Below are 17,313 nucleotides of genomic sequence, written 5' to 3' on the forward strand. Positions count from 1 at the left end.
CACACAACGTGCCTTCAGTGCCGGACACGGTTGTGGTCCTGTTAACTGTTAGCAGGCATGCATGGAAGATGGGGAGGATTTCCTTAATTCGTAAAGAATAACTCTGCCAGAAAATCATTTTCTCCTGCAATGTATGTTCAAACTTGATTTCAGTAAGACCTCATCCCAGGCACCTTAGATTTCCAAACAGCAATTCTTCAGTTAAAGATTTTGTGATAAAAGTTAAACGGAGCAAAACGTAGCTGAGCACAGAAAGCGCAAGTTGCTGAGGAACAGTTAAAAATACTGGGCTGCAAATAAAAATAGATACGGCTAGGCAAACCGAACAACTAACTTGAGCCATATTATTGGAAAACTATTATTTGCAATATATTTGAAATGTAAAAAAATCTCAGCCGAAACAATGCAAAACAGCTTTGCTCATGGCACAGGGGAAGATAAACCACTGATACACCGGCAAACAGAGGAGCACGATGCCACAAGCCAGAGCAGAGCCCTGCAAAATAAGGAGTGCAGAAGGAAGGACCTGCTTCCATCCCGAGACTAAAACATTGCCGGCACAGTATTTCATCCTCCAAAAGAACAACAAAAAAATGCCCCCGTTGGAATTATTCATGCAGAAACTGCAATGCTGCTTCATTATGCAAAATGGAATCTCACTTTTAGACTTAGCTACTGTGCCATAATACAGTACAACACATTAAGACAGGTAATGTTTATTATATTAATGTAAAATCAGCTAAGTACTCTTCCATTAGCATAACTGTTCTCTCTGTAACAATACAGCTCCCTATTAAAAGGGGGGGGCCGGGGACACCCTCTTTAAAATTAAATTAGCATTTTATTATTATAATTTTGTTTACTATATTTTATCAGGAGGGAAGATCTCCCTTTGACCCACCGAAGGTAGTACGATGGGCTATGCTGACATTCCCCGGCATGTCAGGGTGTCTGCTGTCTTCAGTATTCTAGCTAAGGAAAAATGGGAATATTTTCGTATTTGTTTACAGAATGAAACATCTGATCTTATCTACCACTTCTCATGCATACCAGGTTTCTCACTAAGTGCCAGGATAATTGTTTCTGCTATAATAAATACCCATTTAATTTGCATAAAAATATAAAGTTTACATAAATTAAATCCTTTCTACATCTAACATTTGTCAAATAGAGACTAAACAGGAACACACACAACCAAATACTCATTTAATAAACTGAGTGAGATTTCAACCTCGAGATTATCATAATCATTTTTCACATTTTAAAAAGTTATCATATTTGTTCCCTGCTCCATCATGAAAATAAAAATTATAACCTGCTGTACGTGGTTCCAAACAGTGGTGGTATTTTATAATGATTCAGTTGGGGGGGGAGGGGGGGGGGAGAAACAAAAAAACAACAAACACCAGAAAAACTCTCTATTTTTTTTCCAGAGTTTAGGAAAGGAAATGTTAGATCAACATATTCTGCCAAAAAAGCTTCAAATAAACCAAAAACAATCCTGCTTAGAAACATCCAAAATACCCCTAAAGCCCTTGAAAACCCCTTGAAACCCTCTCTCCCAAACACCCTTAATATACTGAGAATGATCATCATGTCAGACTCCTTACATTTGTGTATTAATTCATACATACATTAAGGAGAGCTTAATTAAATAATAAAAGACCGTGATTGAACCGGCAACATTTAATATGTCTAGAATTTCATGTGAACAAAAAGGGAGTGTTATACAGAGGGGCTCTTTTTTTTTTTTTTTTTTTTCCTATGGCAGATTTTTAAGCAGAACTGCAACTCCCGACAGAGATTTCTAGGGAAGGATGAGCCTCTCTTCACTCCCTATTTTCTCCTGCTAGAGTCGAACCCATAGCTGCCTGCTCTTCAAACCTGGGGCATTTGAGAACACATATATTGTCCTGGCCAGCTGAAAAAAATTAGTGAGCTCCTGAAAAATATTCACCTGGTTAAATACTGCTGTTTATTTCCCATACAAAACAGAGCTCTGCTTAAACACTCGGCTGGGCTTTGCCACTCCGGATGCAAGTGTAGCCTTTATAACAGTTGTAAACTTTATTTGCTTAAAATGTGCAGTTTTTCACACCTATGGCAGACACCTACAGCTGAACATCACAGCTAAGCACAACGGTGCAAATTAGATTCTAATGAGAAAACATCAGTTGCTTCTTTGACAATCTTGCCATTCACTGATTTACTTCTAATGAAGACACACTCCAACCAGCAAGCTCGCCGTGTTAAAGGTCAAAACACGTTCAAAAAAATGCCTCACAATATCAAGGCAAATGGGAAACCTGTAAAGAAACCTTCTCATAAAGTGGCGTGGCAATTAGAGTAATTGTGCAAAAAGCCATCTTCGGTAAAAAGTAAAAGAAATTAAGCTGCCACTACTGTAACAGGTTAGATGAAAATCAAAATTTAATGTATTCTCCCTTGTGTCATCTTGTTTTGTCAAGACATCAAATAGAATTGGAAAGTACAAAATAACAAGCCCTTGAGAAATCACAGAAGCCGACCTTTTTGATGTTGTTGGTTTACCTTGTTCTCAGTTATTTGAACAATGATGTTTCAGATTTAAGGGCAAGATAAAGCTTAAAAATTAAAACCCGTTGTCAGTTTGGGGAGGAGGGGATGTTGTCCCTCCCAAATAACAGAGCATCTTACCTAATCAATGAACGCAAATCCATCCAAAACTAGCGCACAGAACAATTAGCAATTCCACTTATTTGTTCAATATTCAGTCTGGATTTTCTAACATTCGTTCAACTTCAGCACAAAGTACAGATCCTCCTGCTAGCAGAGGAAACTGTACTGGAAAGGTTTAAAAAAAAAAAAAAAAAAAAAGGGGGGGGGTGGGAAAAGCTGGGAGAGATATTTGCCAGTGCTGCTTCTCTCCTCAATCTCTACACGGCCACTTTAGATCGGCAGATGGGTGCATGATGTATTTTTTTCCCTTTCCTTGTAACTGGAAAACGAAGCTGAGCAAGTAAGCACCTTATAAAAACAAAACAGTACAGGACATTTTAACTGAACTACAGCAAAGTAGTTTCCAGTAATGCAGTTCTGCTTTCAATAAAACAAACAAACTGCTTAAAACCAGCCAAGCCTTTCACCAAACAATAACAAATTTAGCTTATGGTGTCAGGACTTTCCCACAATCTAGTTTTGCAGGTGTTGATAAAACTACCCCTGCTACTGCTTTTGCCTAGCAAAGAGGGGAGAAAACAACATCAGTGAGTTATCTTGCTACCGGGAAACATTTTCATAAAGTAAATTCAAGTGCTGTGTGCTTCCAGCTTAGGTTTGTCTACAGCAGCTCTAAAAAACACAGAGCAAGAAAGCACAAGAGCTTTGCAACTCCTTAAACTTCTGAACACAAAAATTCTTCTCCCCTTACCTTTCTTTCAGCTGCCCAGGGTATGCAATCACAAATACAGAAATCAAAGCCCTTTACACTGAAATAATAATTTGTTTAGCTTCAGTATTTTAGAAGCAACATGACTCTCAAGCAACGCCAGTGCTCGAGCACTGCCAGGTTAAAACGCTGCGTAAGAAATCGCCCTGACTGCCCTACATCACTTTCAATGCCTAAAAATCCCCTTTAACCTTCTCCACGTAACTGCTGCAACCCTTTTCTTCCTTGCACACAAGTGAAATCAACTCAACTTGTGCAGATGTCAAAGCCCACCGTCCATTAGTGCAATAATCCATCTGTGACCCATTACAACCCAGGGGCGATACCTTACGACCCCGCAGCGGTGTCTGATAACTGTTTATGCCCCAGCATAAATTTCAGCGTGGGGCTGAGAGTTACGCTTTTAAAATGTGTAGAGGGCTCATCCAGCTGTAGAAGAACTGGAGGCACCCGCACCTTCCTGTGGGCAGCGAGATCCCCAGAAAGCCAGCGCTGGGATTTCATTTCTTCCCTGTCAATCCCATTATGTTTATGACTTCTCTTTAGTTCAGCTGAGTGACTGGTCAGAGCACGTCTCAGAGCTTTTTTTTTTTTTTTTTTTTTTTTTCTAAAATCAAAAATAACACTGCTTAAAAAAGGGAGGGCACAATAGTACAGCACAGTAAAGTATATGTTGAACAAGACCAAAAAAAAAAAAAAAACAACAAACCAACTGTAGCAAACAAAAAAAATTTCAAAGCAGCCCTTCCTATCATAAGCTTTCTGATGATTTATGGTTTACCAACTCAGCAAGGTTACGCAACACTGCATGCCTTTAGATGCATTATTTGAGTCAGTTGAGATTTAATTAAGATCACAGCCTCCAAAATCCCTGTCAAATGAAAATTCACAGAAGACAATACACTATATATCCTCATGCAGATAGTCTCCATTCCATGCTCTGGAATAACATAAGTTAATCCTCGTTTCTATGGTGGCAGACAAAAGTTCACTAATTTTGTTTTCTTTTGACACTTGTGTTGTTTTCTGTTTTATGTCATGAGATCATTCTCTTTTGAGAAGGGGAGGGGAGCTGATATAGGGGGAGAGGAGGGAGAGCAATATGTCTGAATATGGCAGCAGATGTATTTTGACATTCTCACAGCTCTGCCGTGATGTCATCAAGTTTTCATATAATTAACCCCTGCCAGTAAGAGCATCATTTCATGACATCTGTCCATTGGTAAGAGGAGGAAGGAGTCAGGGACAAAACACACAAAGTGCCTCAACCTTGCTCTCACGCTAAAACCGAAATCAAACAAAATTACATGTAGGCTACAAAATAGCAGTCACCTCCTGCGTATCAGCTAGCGGCTTTTCCCAATTCATTACCTGCCCCAGCTGCCTCCTCACCTCGGCAGTGCTCTGCCCCCACACACCCCGATGCTCCCGGGGCAGGGGATCCCCTTCGCCCCACAGGCCGCTTCCCCTAGATGCTAAACGTCAAATAAAACAGTATTTCTTACAGGGAAACTGCTAGAACTTTACCTCATTCCAGTGTATTTCTATTTGCATTATCTTAATATCTGCTTGCTTATCTCATGGTTTAGAAATGACAGGTGCTAGCGGTCTTTTGTTTGACAGGCCACTACACAAATAACTGTCTTGCTTGAAAGGGCTAATGCACTACTAATGAACAATAAATCAACTTTGATTATAAAGTGTCAGACCAATCAGTTTGCAGTTCAGCTCTATCACAGTCTAGGCCAGGCAGCTACTCTGTTCAGGCAGGATTTGGGTTTCATCTCTGCAGCCTTATCAATGAAATTTTTTGGAAGTAGTCACAGGAGATCACTGAAAGCCCTCTGACAGCAGATTTTCCGCTGGCTGTGAGAAGAGTGCCTGCTTTTAGAGACTTCCTAAACTGCTACTGCCATAAACACACAATCAACAAAAGCCATTTCTTAACCAGACAGAGGCACGCTCTAATGACATATTCGCATATAAAAACGTATTTTAGCTGTGACTTTTAAAAGAGATAGAAGCAAACAGAACTGCGTTTTAACTTGATATAAAGATGCGTAAGATGCCTGAAAGCTCTGTACAATAAACATACTTATGAAGGGCCTGATCCGGCACATACTGGTGTAGCAGACAGTGTTTGCTGCTTCGGGGGGGCAGAGGGAGAGAGGCTTCTCTCCTCTAACAGCTACTGCACATGCACAAGTCATTCCAGGATCGGGCCCGAGAGCATCAGGCATGAAAAATCAGCTTTGCTCCAAATGAGAAAGATTTGAACAGTCCAGTTTATTTATAAAACGGCCAACTAGCCTGTGTAAGTCACTTTTTATTAGAAATAAACTTTAGTGATTTATTGTAGTTAGCAAGTCAACGCTCATTGCGAGAATAAATCCAACCATTTCGTTTTCATAAACAGATCTTAGTCACCCCGAATGATTCACATTTCCTGCCACCAAACTTGTTTTTATTTAAAAATATAAAATGGGAGCGCTTCAAACGCCGGCACATGCACCGAGACGACTGTGCCGCGTTACGAGGTGGCTCTTCCCTACCCCCAGCACAAGCCGAACCCCTCCGCGTTTTGCGCGCCGACCTGGCTTCGAAGGAGTTAATTCCAAAGAGGAAGAGTGTATATGCACTTTGCTCTAAACTTACCACCCACTTCCTAAGGGTTCCCTCCTCCCCGCCACCACCACCCTCGAAAAACCATCTCCTCGCACCGAAACGCTGGCTCGCAGGGCTGACACTTCGCTCGGCTGCTTTGAGCTCCCGGTACGTTTTATTTCGCCGGGGTTTCTACCGCCGATCGGGGTCAAACCCAAAGCTCCCTCACTCATTTCCTTCCCCACCCCCCACCCCCCCCCCTCCGGTGAATCGCCCGGCGAACCCATCCAGGGCATCCCGGCTCCTGACATTTAAACCTGCCCGTGTGTTTCACTCGCCTCTGGGCGCTTTCCCTCCTTCCCCCCGCCCCCCCCGCCCCCCTCCCCTAAAACTACAGCACTTCGGTAAAAAAATTGCTCGGCCGGCGGCGCGCACCCAAACTGTCAGAACAAAAGACGGGCAGAGACACGCACCAACCCCCCAAAACCACTTTTTAAAACCTTTCCAGCAAGTTGCGGAGCGCGCTGGCTGCGCCTCCCTCCTCCCGCGGAACCTCCGACCCACCCGCGAAGAGCCGAGCCCGCGCAAGGCTGGAGGAACATCGTTCGGGTTTACTCCGGGCTCTTTCCGCCACTTTGGGAGCGGGCCTTTCCGCTCCCCCCCCCCCCCACACACACACACTTTCCGTGTGTCCGTCCGTCCGTCCCCCCCCCCGGCACCCACCTGGGCGGCGGCGGGCGGCGGGCGGCGCGCCGGGCCATGGAGCGGGCTGGCGGAGCGGTGCGGAGCCCCCGCGGGTGCGGGCGGAGTGGCCGGGGCGCGCTGCTCGCGGGCTGCCGCGGCGCGCCGCCACCCGCGCGGCCCCGCCCTGCGCCGCCGCGCACACCCCGCCCCGGAACGGGGCGCCCCGCGGGCCCGGCCCTCCTCCTCCTCCTCCTCCTCCTCCTCCTCCTCCTCTTCCTCCGCCTCCTCCTCCTCCTCCCCCCGCGACGGGCACCGCGCTGCCTCCGCGCCCTCTGACCCGCCCGCCGGCCGCGCTCCGCTCCGCAGCCCGTCCCAGCGACCCGCCGCGCTCCCGCCCAGAAACTGTTTAAAAGCCGCCCCCTCCCTTCTTCCCGGACCTCCCCCACGCAATAAATCTGTTCCGCGGGGAGTGGGTGCCGGGGGGGGGGGGGGGGGGGGGGGGGAAGCGGCCGGGAGCACAAGGCTGGCGGCAGCCGTGGAAGCGCCGCGCAGCACGGAGGGAGAGTCTCTCCCTCCTCCTTCCACAGCAACTTTCTCTTCTCCCGTGAAAAGTGGGTTTGACTTCTCCTCTCCCCTTTTCCCGGTGGTTCGGCCCCTGAAAGCTCAGGATTTCAGCATCAGAAAATAATAATGATGATAATAACAATAATAAGCAGCAGCAGCAGCAGCCAACCCCAAGAAACCTCCACCCGGAGTTGGCACCAAACCAGACTAGTGCGCCCGGCCTGCGAACGGGGACATCGTCCCCTCCCTCCCTTTGCAAAGCAGAGGGGGATCAGCCACCAACACGGCAGCGGGATGCTCAGACGCGTCCCAGGGCAGAGGGGCCGGGGCTGCTGAGATACACCCCAGGGGCAGGGGGTCCCCAAGATGCTCCGAGCAGCCCAGGGCAGGGGCTCCTCCTCTGCGCAGCCCGCGGGAGCCGGTGGCCGCCTGGTTTTAAGGCAGCCGAGCCCTCGAGTTGGGTGGAAGTGAAACGCTGTGTTTGGCTCTGCGGCACCTTTGTAGCAGCGGGGTTAGCGGTTTCACGTCACTCAGAACAAGCTTCCTCAAACTCTCACACGGGCGAGCTCAAAGAAATACTTCTCGGGGCCCCCGACACTTCAATACACAAGCAGAATCCTGTCGGTGTGCTGCCTCCAACCCACACACCACCAGCATCCCAATAACCTGTTTTCTCCTGCCCCAAAAGCTACTGTCCGTTTCATCTCAGGCAATAATATTTGGTAAAATCTCTCCTGCCATTTAATTTCTTTTTTTTTTTTTTTTTTTTTTTACATTTTCACATAGTTTCTGGAGACAAAATTGATGCAGATAGTTACTTTACGTGCAAGTAACTGAAAAGACATAAGCCGCCCTGCCACTGTTCCCAAGCAGAACTGTACTTTATTTGCAGGAGTCGAGGGCTGATAGACAATAGCCCCATTAGTTATGCTGCTAAAGAACCTCACAAGAATCAAAGACAAAGGACCCAATTTACTGACAACTTGTGATCTGATGTTAAATGGGATGCGATACGGATTGCTTTCCACCCTAAAGTGTTTTCACGTCAGATAACAAATTTATTAATGGGATTTTTTTCAGGTCACAAAAATGTGACCCCACCCTCTTATGAATATTTAATAAGGGACTAAGGGCATCTTTTGCAAGACCCTAAATCTGCCAGAAACAGCCTACATGAATCAGAAAGCGCCTGCCTCTTAAAGGGGCACACATGCACCGAGCAGGTCAGCACATAGAGGGCATGGGAACAGCCCGTATTTGTAAGTATTATATGTATGCAAAGTCAAGCAAATAAATACGCGCACACTCCAACACACTGGATGCTCAGTAACAATATAAACCGGTAACACATGCAATGAGCGAGTAATAATTATCGCCTGCGTGTAAGAGAATCCTTCCTGTCCTGGACTTCAAAGTGATCTCGAGGAACTCGGATTGCTTTGGGGAATATATTACAGAACGCACAGGCTTAAAAACTTTTCAGCAGCTTCTCTTGCCTGCCCCCTCATCCTCCCCGCTGCCTTCGCTAAGAGCATCGGTGTGGCAGCAGCCCCAGCCGCACCGATGGCGAAGGAGCATCTGTAGGAAACAGCTCTGCGCGTTTAACCCACCCCGCAGCCGAAACAAGGAGGGGGCTGCATGCCCGGGCGGTCCCTGCAGGCCAGTCACAGGACGCTCCACAGAGCCCCGTTTGGCAATCTGCTGATCTATCTCCTCTTCCTCAGCACAAACTTCTCACCCGTCCTATCAAGTCACATCTTCAGTTCTTATTTTCCACTACGGCCATATCCACGTACACGCAGCTCAACGAAAGGCCAGTGCCCTCCTCCTGCCCCCATCGCTAGCTGACCACACACCTTTGGACCAAGCTCTTGACTTCCTGTATTTATTAAAAAAAAAAAAAAAAAAAAAAAAGAGGAGTCTATGAAGCCTAGCACTTTGTTCAAGGCATTTCTCTTCTTTCCAGGGGCAAAGAAAAAGCGTAAAGTGGCAACGCAAGCGAGAGGCTGTGAGCTACATGCAGAGCAAAAGCACAGTGCTGGCTCTGGCACTGACAATCCTCCCCAGCCTTGGGCAAGTCACCTAGAAGTTTTAGCGTTAGTTTGTTTTTTCTTCTTTCTTTTTTTTTTTTTTTTTTTTTTTTTTTTAATGGCTATCACGTTGAGGATGCCTCTCTCTTTGAGGGCTTTGTTTGCAACACTTCTGACCTGGCTCTGGAGTTGCCTGCATGCCCACCATTTCAAAGGCAGTCAACGGCCTCAACATCTCTAGCTCCTCATCTGCAAAATGGGGACAACACTACTCATTTCAGGACCTTCTGCAGACCAATAATTGCAAAACACTTTGAAAATGAAAGGGGCCGTCTAAGCACCGAGCGCTGGCCACAGAACCTGCAAGCCATATTTTTAAAGCCTTTTATACCCTTTCATATAAAAGCTTCATACCTGCAAGCTCAGCCAACATCTGCTGTGGGCTAAAAACTTCAGTCTATTCCCTTAGTAACGGGGATGGTAGCACTTGTTAAGTAAGGTCACCATGAAATATAATGTGTTTCTAAGCCAGCAAAATATTTTAAAAGACCAGGAAGAACCATAAACTCCCACTTTAATTCCATTCAATTACGGAGAGTCATCACAGGCAGAGACAATCAGACAGGGATGTTCAAAACAGAACACATAAAGTAATAAATTAAAAATAACTGGGAATGAATGTGGCTGACTAGGTGGCTATTTGGCACTGCGTGCCTGTGAGATCTGATCTGTATGAGGTGGCGGTATCAACACCTAGGTGAAAGAAAATAACCACTGGATCCTAGGCTCTACGGTCCCAGTGAGAGGAACAGATTATGAATGACAATGAAGATGGATACAGGGGAATAAATGGGTTTGATATGCCATTATTGCACATACACGCTTTATTCTCAGACTTCTGTCGGTACCCACCCATGCAGAGGCCACGGACTCGCCTACAGAAAAGCCTCAGCTGCCTGTGGAGCAGGGGAGAAAAAACGAAAAGACAAGACATCTATATAGTGGAAATTCCTCTAAGCAGAGTTAGCCTGCCCCAAATTAGGAAATTTTAAGTCTGGTCCCAATACGAGACAGCAATTCATCCGTTCTTGTCCTCGGGATGTTCCCCTGGGCAGGCAGGGCCAGAGAGGTCCCACTTCGCTCTCTGGCAGTGGATGGTGGGCCAAATCCTGCGCCCTGCTGCCCGAGGAGAAATTTGGGAGTAATTCGGGTGAGCTTTGGTGCCAGCGCTGCCGCGGCACGGGGGAGCCCGCCCGAACTGCACCGCTCAGCACGCGGGCGAGAGCCGTGGGCCGGTTTAAAAGCAAGCTGCTGGTTGCAGTTCTGAGGGAAAAAGCCGTCTCGGATCCTGTTCCCACTCTGGATCCTCAGGCCCATTTTTGTGGGGTTAAATCACATTTTCCTGTTTTGAGAATGCTTAATTTTCCCTTGCTGCTGTTTGAAAGACCTACGAAAACAAATGGGGAAAACAACTGACTAAACAGGAAACAGTGAAACTTATTATCCACAGAGTGCTGAGAAAAAGGACAAAGTAAACATTTCTTTTGGTCATTTTTAATAATCTCAGCTAATGCCCTCGTGGTAAAATATTTTCAGGCAGAAAAGTGATTTCAGGCTGACGGTGTCTAACAACACAGAACACCAAAGCAATTAACATTTCAGTAACGCTTGTGTCCCTGTTGCTCTCCTTTTTTTTGATGTGAAACTGTCATTTTCCTTATTGCCCCTGCAAATTCTGCATGAAGAAGGCTCTTTAAATCCCCTCAGTGTCGTACAATGGTTTAAATTTCACTTCATGGCATGCTTTAAATTACCATTCACATCTTCATTTAATGCATCATTTTATAATGCCAGTGTTACTAGTTAATTTATATATACACAGCAGGATGTGTCAACATTCAGGTGAGTTATGAATATGATTGTGCAGGAGTTATGGAAGACATTTCAGAAAAATTATGGTTCCCTCTAAACATAAAAATATTAATAATGAATCAAACATCACAGGTAAACAACAAATTTTATATAATTGCAGCCCCCCATGCTTCCAGATAAATAAATAAATAAATAAATATGGCAACATTTTGCTCTGCATTCATATTTGATTGATCTTAATAAATTGCCATCTCCTTTCCTAATAAACTGTAATCTCTTGTTTCCGCCACAAAGTAAAATTTATTAGCACACTCTTCTACCAGCAGGTCTGCATCACTCACAGCACAGTGTGCAAATTGTTCCAAGTATGCTTGGGCATTATTCATAATTTATTTTTCTGTCCCAAAGTACACAATATATTGAAAGGTAATCACCACTAACTGTTCTCGGTTACTTTCCTTAATTATGTGAGATAGCATTTATGTCACGTACAGTAGAGGAAATGCTGCAGTTTCCATTAAAACTCCATTTTTTTTTTTTTTTTTTTTTTGCCATGGGTTGAAACACAGTGTTCACACAGAGAAAAGCTTCTTAGGACAGGAAAAACTGGAGGTGGTATCTGGTAGGAGATGGCAACACCTCCACTTGAAAAGAACAACCCCTGTCTACCAAAATAACCTACTGGGCATGACAACAGCGATGGCTCCGAGAGGAAAAGTAGGTGTTTTGTCATGATGTTAAAGTTGCCATGGTAAGGAAAAAAAAAAAAAAAACCCACAGAATGTAACATCAACAAAACAAATGTCAATCAAACACATTTTTGCCCGTTAAGTATTAACCAGTGAACTCCTGGCCACCCCAGGCAGCTCATCTCCTGCTCTGTGGCCCTGGGCGGGCAGGTGGGCGCTGCGGGCTGGAGCAGCCCCAGTGCCCCCGGTTTTGCACTGGGAGGTGGATCCCCCCCCCCGCCCCCCCCGGGCTCTGGGGCTGGTGCAGGTACAGCTGGTGCGAAATACAGTGTTAGACGCACTGCCCTCTCCTGGTAATCGGCTTCTATCATCAGGAGACTGAAGGCTTTGCCTCACCGCAGAGAATCCCCTTCGAAAACACCATGCCTACTTCCCTACACACCCCCCTACACACACGCACGTATTGCCACGGATTTAAATTAAAATAAATTGGATTAAATATGGGCCCTTTTATGGAAAAACGCCTATCAGGCTGTTACGCCGCTTACTCACGCGCAGCCTAGGAGTGCCAAACTATATATTCTGGTTCATCTGTGAGAATAACCTGTTAACACTGCGGGGCATCTCGCCGTTTTTCACTCACTCTGTTGGGAACGCACGTTGGTGTATTTTCAATAAAACACCTTCTTAGCAGTATACGGGCCACTGTTCTCATTTCAACGGTCCCCAAGGTTTCATGATACAGTATATTTAGCTGGCTCATGGTTCCAAGTCTTCTTCCAACATCCAAAAGCTACTTTGAATTTTTTTAAAGAAGGCAGCCATGGGATGAACTTTTGCTCATCTTATTTTTTTTTTATTTTTTAAGAGAAAAACACTTAACTTGGGACATGCAACGCAACAGTTTGAATTATTTCCGAAGGAGGTTTTTGGGCACTAGCCCTCGTGGTGAGACAGGAGCGCACAGAGAAGCTCCGCCGCTGCTGATGCTCCACGGGGAGGGAATTTGAAAGCGGCACCGGGATCTCTGCTCCCGCTAGAATGAACGGGTGGCACCACGGCTCCGGGAATCAAACGCACCTCCAAAATGCCAAAAAGCAGCAGAGCGGCGCAATTTGCGAAGCTGGCAAACAACGCTAAAGCAAAGAAGACTTACTGCAGGCAGGAGGACACAGAGGAGCCCTCCGAGACGAGCCCTGGGTGCCAAACCGGACTTGCAAAATACGCTTGCTGCACGGCAGCGCTGAACTACCGGTAGGAGCTACTGGAAGGTCACCATCCCGGGTTCCCCTGTATACAGATAAAAAGCTTTTTTGGAAGCAGGGCATGGTGAGGGAGGCCTCCTCATGACCATCACCCTGCGATGAACGTAGGGTGCTTCTCCTCCTCCTCCTCCTCCTCGCTGTCTCTGGGCCGGGAGCATCCCATCCCCTCGCTCAGCCCGGCAGGATGGGGGACGGGGAGGGGAAGCGGGTGGCACGCTGCAGGGCAGGAGGAGACCCAGCTTCAACCGTCCCCTGGCCTCTGGCCACGTCAGTCACTTCGATGGTGCACGTCTGGTTTCACACAGAAGAGAAACAGCCAGCCGTACAGGCTAAGCAAACACCCCATCTATAGGACTTTGCTCTCGGATCCCTTGGGGTCATCCGGCCGGCTCAGAGCCCTTTGTGCGGCGCTAAGCAGGGCTCACTGTGTGCTTTGGGGTTTGCCTTTGTACTTCCACTCCGGCCCTTCACAGCGCAATGCCGTGAGCCATCACTTCTTCCCAAATAAACGGGGCCCGAACTGAACTCAAGGACAGGGTCTTCCCCTCCCCAGGCAAAGGAGGGGTCCTGTCTGCAAACAAGGGTTATGACCCACGGATGTTTTCTACCCAAATCCGGCTGCAGCTTATCCCAATCCTTTCCTCCCCCCCGAGCCACAGGAAAAAAGATGATGCTGAGAGGTAGCAGGTCTCTGAGCCAGGAGGGGATGCGGTGGGGCAGCTGGGACCCACTCCTTCGCTGCACCCGTCGTGGCAAAGAGTAAACAAGCAAATAAAGGAATTTGTCTGGGGCCCCTTAAAACACGTTTGCCTTCCTGTAGCAAGAGAAATCCCTCAGATGTGCCTAAAGACTTGGGGCAGAGCTGCTTGGGTTGGAAAAGCAGAAACTCGCTGCAAAGCGTGACAGCGGAGGAACATTACAAAAATCCATCTCTGCGAGTGAAACTGTTATTTATGCTCTGGAAGGAGACGACAATTCTCTGCTGTTATAAATGCAGCCGCTTCTGGGGTGGATGGTGGCAGCAACTTTGCCATACAGAGCTCTGGAGGAATTCAGGACACCTGAGGCACCAAATCCTTCACTCGAATGAAATTGCAGGGTGATTAAGCAGGGAGAATGTAACTATCCAAACTGTAATTTGGCCAGCACAATGGATCTAACACCCCTATTCTTGGGAGGAAAAAAAAAAAAGTACTGTATTTGAAGTTCAAAATCTAATTAACTATTTGAGAAAAAGAATTCTGTTTTTAAAAGAAAATTCCTAACAATATAAAGAGAATTAGTGCCAAAGTTTTTGAAGAACCGCATAAAACGGTATGAAAAACGCATGATATTGTAATAATAGGAATGACTGGATTTGCTCAAATGTTCCTTATACTTTATAATACAAGAATAAAATACAGTGTAAATCCTTCTATCTACATAAGTTCCCTGTACAGAAAAATCTCTCCTTTAATAGGTTTACACCTTTAACATGTATTAGTTTGGAAAAGTCCTAGGGTATAATTATACATCTTGGCTTGGCACATTAATAGCTGTTCCCTTCATTTACTGATTTCTTTTACTGGTCAATTTGCTATTTTACTACGCTGCTCTTATAGCTCGGCTTCCCAGCGGCACCGTCTGCCAGCAGACCCCGTGCCAGGAGGGGGAGAGGGTCCGAGCTGGCCACGGGCTGTCAGGTCCCTTAGGGAGGTGGGTTTCGATACCTCGTTTTCAGACATCTGCATGTAGGATGCTCACCTGGGATGCGGCATTTGCATCCGCGTGCGCCAGCGAGCCGCAGGCAGAGGGAAGCGGAGCTACCCCTCGCCTCCTCAAAAATGTGTGCAGGAAAACGTTCCGTGGGGCCCAAAAGAGGACGAGTCAAGCAGGGCTTCTTGCCACCTTGCCGGTCACGTCTCCCTCCGGGTCGCTGCGGACCAGGCGTGCGCCCCGCAGAGCCGCGCTCGCTGCTGCACAGCCTCCCACGTCCTGACGGGCCGCTCCCTCCCTCCGCCCCCCACGCCACGTCCCCCCTGCCCCCCTGCCCCCCTCCATTCCTCCTTTGCGCCAGGCTTTCCCTGTTCTCCCAAATTCCGCTCTCTGCTCCCCCGGAGCTCCGTCCCCATTGCTCCTCCTTGCCTTCCCTCTCCCTACGGCTTGAGAGACCTGGGGAGATGCTCACCTGGGACAGGATGCTCACCCACCTCCACCACATACCCGGGGGGAAGGACCATTTCCCCATCACGGAGAAGGGACACCCCTCATCACCATCCACCCCACCGGTCCCCACAGGTTCACTTTGCATCTCTCGGCTCCAGGCTCAAAGGCAAAGCTGGCGTTCGCTAAGCCTCCGTCCAGCTTTTACAGGTTTTTCGACAGTTTAAGAGGGTTTTCTTGTGTTATAGCGGAGCCATTCATTTAATGGCTTTTCAGCACTGCCATTATAAACCAGAACTTTTCAGGTGTTTATTACTCAGCCTTAAAAATTGGCTCTATGCTGAAATTTGGCAAACAAAGTGTCAGCCTAGGAGAAAATTTTATTTTTTGCCAATTTTGTACTCTAAAAAAAATGACCCCATTTTGGCCTCCATAAAAATGCAGCCTTTGCTGCCTCTGTGACACTGGTGAAGTAACAAGTCAATATTGTAATATTGCCAGCAGAGCTGCAGTGATTTAATGCCTAAAATTGCTTTAAAGGTGAAGAGTGCTATTGAGCTGCTAATTATTAACTATTATTGCTGATCCTGCCGCACAACAAAGATGCAAACAGAAAACAAAGGGAATATGAAACGTCACTGGGGAAACGAGGCAGAATTGACATGAGGGTCCGGCGCTGAACACGGGGGAGCTGGAAAACAAAAGAGTCGGGAGAGGTGGCGGGGTGGGGCCGTCCAGCCAATGCAAGAAGAACGAATGAACTGATATGGAAATATTATTTTTCATTTTCCAGGATGGTATTTCAAATACAAATAAAATAGAAATGATACCGTGTAGCTTGTTCCGCGCCAAAGCTAGCAATGATGTAGGATCAAAATCAGCCCTAAACCAAGCTGAACTGAGGTCAGGAGGGACCTGCTATTGCTCAGCTGGAGCCAAGAGAAGCTTTGCCATTTATTTCAACATGCAGAAGACAGAGCCTTGAAGGTGCTGAGGATGGGCAGCCTCGCCTCGGTGGCCCAGCAGACACACAGGTTCGACATAAAAATGGGCTGGGAATTTCAAAGGGCCGAAAAGTCGTAAGCATCCCCCAAACCTTCAAGATCCTTTCAAAGCCCATCTGTGTGGGGGCGGCAGCAGCCGCATCACACACGCCCCAAAATCTGACCTAGGCTGATCCGGCTTGGCTGAACAGTGGAGGAAAGTGAGCTGTCTCCACTCGAAACCTCCCAAGCCCCTCCGCTGTATCGCCTTCCTACGGGACTGCAGTTTCATGGAAGAAGTGTACAGAGTGAGTATTTCTTCTGTGGGGGAAAGGGTGAGGACCAGGAGGCGAGCGAGGCCAGGGCACACCTCCCTGGGGAAAGTGCCCTATCCACGCAGCCGAGAGAAGTCATCAGGGCCACTTTCAAACATAGTAAAAAGAGAAAACAATTTATCTTTCTGGAAACTTTCTGCTTGTCTAAGTGGCAGCTATTTAAATACAATTAACAAGCAAATGATTTTAAAATTACAATACATTTAATAAGGCAGCATCACAAACAATTTGCATCTCATTAAAGTGTTTGAAGCTGCAGAATCAGCCTCCCAAATGGGCTGCACATCAAGTGGGAAACCCAGACACAGCCAACAGCTTCTGCACTGTCCTCTGACACCGGCCAGATGCCGGGAGGACGGCAGAGCGGAGGGGCTCGGTGGTCCAGCCCCGCGGGGAGCTCCGGCCAGGGCTCCCGGCACAAGGAGGGATGCCACGAGCCAAAGCCTGGCTGGAAGTGGGTGTAAAACAAGGAAGGAAGGAAGGAAAAGGGTGTGTGGGGGGGTGTGTGCATGTGGGATGGGCACCTTTTAATATACATTCGTGAACAAAGAGTTTAAAGAAATTTCAAGCTATTTACTCAGCTATATATATAAATAAAAGTTTATAGATTACACCACCACAAACCTTCAGAGATTGCTGCTGGGTCTGGACACACATTAATTCCCAGGAGCCTCCTGCAGAACAATCCCATACCGACGCCGCGTGCAGCAGGAAAAAC

The 17,313-nt window shown here is 46.9% G+C and overlaps 1 protein-coding gene across 11 annotated transcripts in view; it reads right to left on the minus strand.

Moving 5' to 3' along the window:
• The window catches only part of FOXP1 (forkhead box P1), a 390,943-nt gene that overhangs the window by 81,028 nt on the left and 292,602 nt on the right, over window positions 1-17,313 (minus strand). The window contains exon 1 of one of the 11 annotated variants that reach the window (XM_042799340.1): window positions 6,755-6,856. The exons of the other annotated variants lie outside the window; for them this stretch is intronic. The gene's annotated coding sequence lies outside the window, so the exon portion shown is untranslated. Of the gene's footprint in view, window positions 1-6,754; window positions 6,857-17,313 lie in introns of those variants that run through there. 11 annotated transcript variants of the gene reach the window in all.

This window comes from Tyto alba, unplaced genomic scaffold, assembly GCF_018691265.1.
Source record: "Tyto alba isolate M040663 unplaced genomic scaffold, T.alba_DEE_v4.0 Super-Scaffold_3, whole genome shotgun sequence".
Lineage (NCBI taxonomy): Eukaryota > Metazoa > Chordata > Aves > Strigiformes > Tytonidae > Tyto > Tyto alba.